Below are 6,714 nucleotides of genomic sequence, written 5' to 3'. Positions count from 1 at the left end.
GTCTTAAGGAAGAAAAAGTCACCATGCAGGACACCACGCAGTCACTCCTGATGCCAGTGATCTCTCTGAGTATCTCTAACCAGCACCGAACATCTTCTGAGTAGTAAAACATGTTTGGCTTTTAGGGGTATGGAGTTCGCAGTTCTGGGGAAATGTTTACCAGGAAGCATTTCATAACTTTCTGTAAATTACAGACAACATCCTCAACTTATGAACATTTCCTGAACATTTCTTATTCACTGAGATGTTGTTTCTCTTTCTCTAATAACAGTTCACACCGTAGCAACAGATGAGTGAGTAGCTTGGTAGTTTCCTGTGACCGTAACACAATTCAGAGTTTGCTAGCCACTTGCACCAGCCACTGCTTGCTCAATTTAAACATCCCGGAAAACGGCCTGAGCTGATGGTCATTGACATTGTTTCTTAGATGTGGGGAAATTATTGTGTACCAGCTGGTTACAGAAAATAACCTTCTATTGAGTGATAAAATTTCAATTACACAAAGTAGAAGGTTAAAAATGTTTACAATCATGGATCTTAATTTCAAGGACAGCAGTTAGAGAAATAAATTATAGCAAGTAGTTAAAGAAAGCACCTGGATTGAGAAGCACAAGGACTTGGCATGGAATAGTGGCATGGAATTTTTTGTTCACTCTGTACAGAAGCTGTCTGAAACTTCCTGAATAATGTATAAATATTTTAGGAGGTGACTCCAGCCCTCAGAAGTTGTATAACTGTGGTGAAAGACACTGAGAATGAACAGAGAATCTGCTAGCAGCAGTAAAAGCAGTGGGTTAGCAAAAGATGCCGCGGCTTGGAGATGAAGATGCACATGGAAAACCCGAGAATTGTTCCCATTTGGGACCCTGCAGAGGAAACTCTTAATACTCCACAAAAGGGTCTTTAGTGGTATTTGAAGGAGACTGGGGGACCAACAGAGGGGAGATGGCCCCTATGTAAAGACCAAAAATTGAAAGTTAAGGTGACTCCACGACTGAACAAGTAGCTGCCTCCATGTTGCTAGACATAGTAACAGAAGCAGAGGACCCAACAGAAAGCAAGTATAAGGACAGCCACCCCATCTTGGATAAAGGTCGGAGATTAAGGTATTCAAATGGCTTGGAGTTCACAACCTGAAAGAAGCAACGATCAGCTTGCAGGTCTGGTGTCCAGCTGGAGGTGGTGCCACACAAGAGACTAATAAATGTACCTCGCTTTCAGTGGAGAAAACGGATCTGGATATCTTTAGAAGAAAGAAAGTAATAGAATAAGCAGGAAGAAGGATAAAATGGAATACATACTTGCTAAAATTTTTTGTACCAAACTAATCTAGTATTTCTCTGGACAAAGGAAGCATCCTGGGTTACTTTAGCAGGATTTCAATAAGTTATTTAATGTAATTTCAGGTATGAGTATTAATTAAAGTGAAGAGGATAAGGACTGTAAAGTAAAGATTCAATAAAACAGGGGAAAAGGTCATCTCAAGAAAAGAAGCACTGCTCAGTAAAGAAGATATTACTGAAACCCACAGAAGTGGGTTTTAGGACCCACTTTCATAAATACTGTCGTTAGGGACCTTCACAAAGTGCAGGAATGTGCCAATGACATGAAGCTGGGAAACACTGCTGTTGCAGGTGAAAATCAAGCTATTGCAGCAGGGTTGTGAAGACTGTCTGCAGCAGCACGAGACCTCGTGTTCCTGAGTGTTGATGAGCTGATAATGAGAACTGCTGGGATAAACTATCGTAGGAAAACAAAGAAGAGAAGGCAAACCACCTGATTTTGTGCTTACTATGAGCAGTTTCACATGTAGCAGAAGTATCTTCCATATAGGTTAAATGTATAATTTAGCATATGTACATTGAGAAAAGACCAATTAAAACTCAAAGAGGTGAAGAAGGTTAATGTGATTGGGAGAAGAAGAGGCGTTTATTTTCTGATAAACTAAGCTCTTTTGGACTTCTGTCTAACCTTTCAAAACATAGTTTGAGAAGGAATAGAGTTGCTGCCTATAAATATATCAGGGAATAAATGCTACCAAAAGGGCAGCCTTCACATAGGAACAAATAATTACATTTTAATGGAAAAATCAAAGAAGATTCATAAACACTGAGCTTTTATAATACACCCAAGGAAGTACAGGGCAGGAGGAGGACCACTGCTTTCCACATATAGCTTGATCAAATCGTGAGGGAGGCCAAGTAGTTGCTTTTTTAACAAAGGGGGATCAGACTCAGTGCCCAGGCAAGTGCTGTCGGTCCTAATTTGCACACAGCTATAGGCAAAATCTTGTTCTGTTTGCTGTAATTAAAAAGATTGACTTATTCACTGCTTGAGAAAGATCTTGGCGCAGCTCAGTGCTCTTGGAAGTGTTTGCCAGCTTCGAGTCTACACATTTTTATCCTGCTGGGACAACGCTATAGCTGGTGTTTGCCAGCAGCTGCTGGGGAGGTTGCTTACCTAGTTGGAACAGACTGACACAGGGATCCAGAGGCTCCTATGTAGACCTCGCCTGAAGTCAGACTTTCTAGTTTCTAGAAGTTTTGATATTTTGAAACTCAGATTTGGAAGTAAATCTCTTAAAATAAAAATCAGTCTCTTCTTGTTCAAGTTTGTTTTTTTTTTTATTTTTTACCAGTAGGTTAACAATGGATGTGTAAATGTTATACATTATAATTGCACATAGAAACACAAAAATGTGTATTTTAAAAACATCCCCACTAGAGCTGCTAGAATTCATAGCTCCAAAGATGCTGCTGGTCCAAAAGCTCCCAGGCCAACTGGCTCCTCTGGCTACCTGCATCCTATGGTTTGGTTACAGAGAAGTGCAGACTAGGATCTGGCCAGACTGGGTCTAGAGCCCCGTAACAGAGGTGCTGGGGTTACTCTGAAATTAGGAACTATTATCCTAGAAAACCAAGCGATAGCAACAAGCTAATTAACGCTCTCACCTCCAAATATTCCTCACCATCCTACCCTTAGTCACTGCAAGTTGGTTATTTGCTGGAGATAAGCTATGTGTTGTGGTGGTGGAGGGCTTGGGTGGCCAATGGTACCAGCACAATGAATGTACAGCTATAGAGACAAAACCAAAAACAATTGGGAGGAGACATTTTATCCAACTTTTGCAACTGCAAAGCAGAGCCTGTCATCACCTTAAAGGAAAAATTATTATTTAGTCGATTCTAACCAAATCTCAGTAGCGAAATACAAACTGCAGGTGCCAGTGCCGGGGATTCACCTCAGTGAATGACATAGATCAGCCTGGTTTCATTGGGAAGTCATCCAGGGAACTTCTAAATCATGAATAGGCACAACAGCAGCACTGACGAGCTACTGCCCGTTGCTGTTACATCAAAAATAACAGACAATAAGCCCACAAAAGAGCTCATGAATTCCTTAGTATATCCCGTGGGAAAGGATTACTGGTACAAATTTGAATCAGGCCCCAGAGTCTCATAGTTCTTTAGACATCCAAGCCTTTCCATAGCATGAGTTAATTTTCCTGGGAATTACGTCTTTTTCCTGAGAATAAACCCTTTTATAGGCATTTTGAGGTTATCCCTCCCCACAGCACTGGAGCTAAAACAAGACCAGCCAGTGTTTCCAGAAGTACATCCACTCTAGCTCAGCCCAGTCCAACTTGTGCTGCTGAGGATTGGAGAAGCTCCCTGGTATGTCGGTGCTTTGTGCCTCAGGCTGGATCCATGCTGAGCCGAGCCGAGGTTTGATGCTGTGCATTTCAAGATACCTCACAGCAAAGAGCACGGAGCTCAGCTGCTTACAGGGGCCTGAATACAGCTGACCAGATCTTCCCTGACATAAGTCTACCAGAGAAGCCTTGGGAACACCTTTTGGTGAGGATATTACATTGGTACAAACCTTATACAGGAGGACAAACTCTGTGCTCTTCCACGTGGTCTTGGGACGGGCTGTGATCTGCAACCCCCGGCATTTCCAGAAGACACATCTAGGCAACGTGCCCTGATGATGGAGTCACCTTTCATTCTAACAGTGTCCCTAGCTGCCAAGTATCATCTCTACAAAAAAGCTGACAAAGCATAAGAGATCATAGGTGGAAAGAAGACACGTGCGATTACAGCTTCTGTGATACGATACGCTCAGCCTCAAAGCGCAATGAAACAGGAGGACAATGAAACCTAAGAAAGACAGTGTAGCAGAGGTGATGGCTCCACAATTACTCCATTTGTGCAGAGTCAAAGCAGGGAACACACGTAACCTCTCTGGGGAAGCAAACAGAAAGGATATACTCAGGTATGAGGTGGGAACCATGTGGGGCTTGTCCTCAGGTGTGAGGTGGGAACCAGGTGGGGCTTGTCCTGAAAAAGGGATAGACTGAGCCTGTCCTTCCTCTGCCATATCCAGCTGCCTTCTTCCTCTTCCTTCAGGATAAAGACCATTAATAAGATAAACCACAGGAACATGAGAAGGAAAGAGTGCTGGAATTGTGGTTTATGGTTTGTTTTCCCACCACGGTCCTCTTTCCTTGAGCCTTGACAAATGAATGTCTTCTTATCTGATGGTTCAGTTTATCTGGTGTTGGAAGGAACAAAGTGAATCAGGATAAAGTCTGCAGTTCGGGAGTGCATTGATCCTACCTGCAGGTCACCACCTGAGACAGGACTCTCTGGAGAGGCCAGGTGCGAGGGAACATCTCTGGCACAGCGGAGGGCAGGAGCCTGTGTTGCCAGGTTGCTGAGGGTTGGCTCCTTGTGTTCCCAACTGCCAGCTTTTTGGGAGAGGTTTCTTCTGCTTGGCACAAAATCCAGCCCTAGGCCCAGCAGGATCTTCTGTAGCGCTTGACAGGTCTCAAGGCCTCGCACAGTGATGGTGAGTCTGCGGATGCAGAGGCATTCACACAGGCTATGCTGAGCAAATTCATAAAGGCAAGTGCTGGGATGACCAGTGATTTGAGCTGGGAAACAGCTGGGCAAACTGGTTTAGCAGAGGTGTGGGGCCTATGGGGCACAGCACAGAGCTGGGACTCTGGCAGCATCACAGAGCAAGGAGTCCATTAACTTGTCCAACATCCTCTTGCGTTGCACAAATTGCATCTTTGGGGAAAGGAGTTCCCCCATTCCCTTTTGCAATGCACGAAAGAATAGTTTGCTGGTAGGAGTCAAACTTCTGCTTGATGATTTTGGTTGATTGTGCCCTAAATCTGCTATTCAGAGAGAGTAAATGCTCATTCCCCGCTCCCCAATCCCCGTACAAGCCGGGATGCTACAGGTGCAAACTTCACTTCACCAGGCTGGGCAGCCATGCCTGCCTTGCTCCTTATTTGCCTGGAACACACCCCTGTCCCCGGACAGCCCTGGGGCCCCATGCATGCTGTTTCTGATTCTGATCCTTTTGTGATGGGAGAAACAAAACTGTGGGCAATAACTGAGAGGAGGTTTCACTCAAGATTTATACAACAGCAGGACGGGGTTGTTTTGGTTTGGTTTTTGTTTCTTTCTTGATAATCCCTTGTGTGTACTTCATTTTTTTCTTGGCAAATAGCTGACGTCACCACAATCTTCTGATGCCTTCTGCGAGTTGCATTAGCTAATTTAAGTCCACCCTCGTGGTGTGCATCGTTGATTACATTACCTGTGCATCACTTTGTGTCTACCAACACAGACTCCAATCTGCTGTTGACGTGCCTGGTCACCCAGCACCATTATTGCCCCCTTGAACTCTTCAAGGCAGCTTCAGCCCTTTACTGCCCTAAATCAGTGTTGCAGCTAATTCTGTCCCATCACTGCCTGTGTGCTTTTTCAGAGCATTTATAAAGATGTTGAAAAAGCACAAGCGCAGGAAAGCACAAGCCCTAGTGCAGCTCCTGAGGAAGGCATCTCCGGTACTTCCCTCTCCCTTGAAAACCGATCTGCCATCTTACCTACCATTGTCTGTTTGCTTAATTATGGAGGCTGCTGTCTTACAGGATGAGATAGACTAAGGACATTTGCTACAGGACATTGTTCAAAGCTTTTTGAGATCCAGGTACGCTATGTACATACACTGAGCTGCACCCACAAGGTTCCTGCCACCTCTGAGGAGCAGCAGAAAGGCAGAACTTCTGCCTGGAGCTGAGTTGTGTCATCCTCTAGGCTCAATAGAAATAAATGTTTTTCTTAACTGAACATCACTAAGAGGGAATGCCCATGGCTGAGGGGTCCCTTGCAGATTGCTGAGGAGAGGATACGCTCACCACTGAGGGGTCCCTCACCCAACACCGAGGAGAGGGGATAACCACTGCTGAGGGGTCCCTCACCCATCATTGAGGAGAGGGGACACCCACCGCTGAGAGGTTCCTCACTCACTACTGAGGAGAGGGGACATCCACTGCTGAGGAGTTCCTCACCCATCACTAAGAAGAGGGGACACCCACCGCTGAGAGGTCCCTCACCCAGCACCGAGGAGAGGGGACACCCGCTGCTGAGAGGTCCCTCACCCAACACCGAGGACAGAGGGCACGCACCGCTGAGTGCTCCGAGGAGCCGACGGGATCCCCCGCCGCCCTCGCAGGGGCCCCGGGCATGCACCGGCGAGGGGCTGAGCTGGGGTCGGGGCAACCTCCGGGGGTGCCGGGGCTGGAGTCCCGCGTCGGGCAGCACACCTGGCCGGATCGGGCCGGGTCGGGCGGCGGCAGACTTTGCCTCCAGCCTCTATAAAAGGTAACGGCGGCGTGAGTCAGAGCCGTCTCCTCCT

The sequence above is a fragment of the Tauraco erythrolophus genome, chromosome Z (genome assembly GCF_009769465.1).
Source record: "Tauraco erythrolophus isolate bTauEry1 chromosome Z, bTauEry1.pri, whole genome shotgun sequence".
In the NCBI taxonomy this organism is placed as follows: domain Eukaryota; kingdom Metazoa; phylum Chordata; class Aves; order Musophagiformes; family Musophagidae; genus Tauraco; species Tauraco erythrolophus.
Note: the sequence above shows the minus strand (reverse complement) of the source record.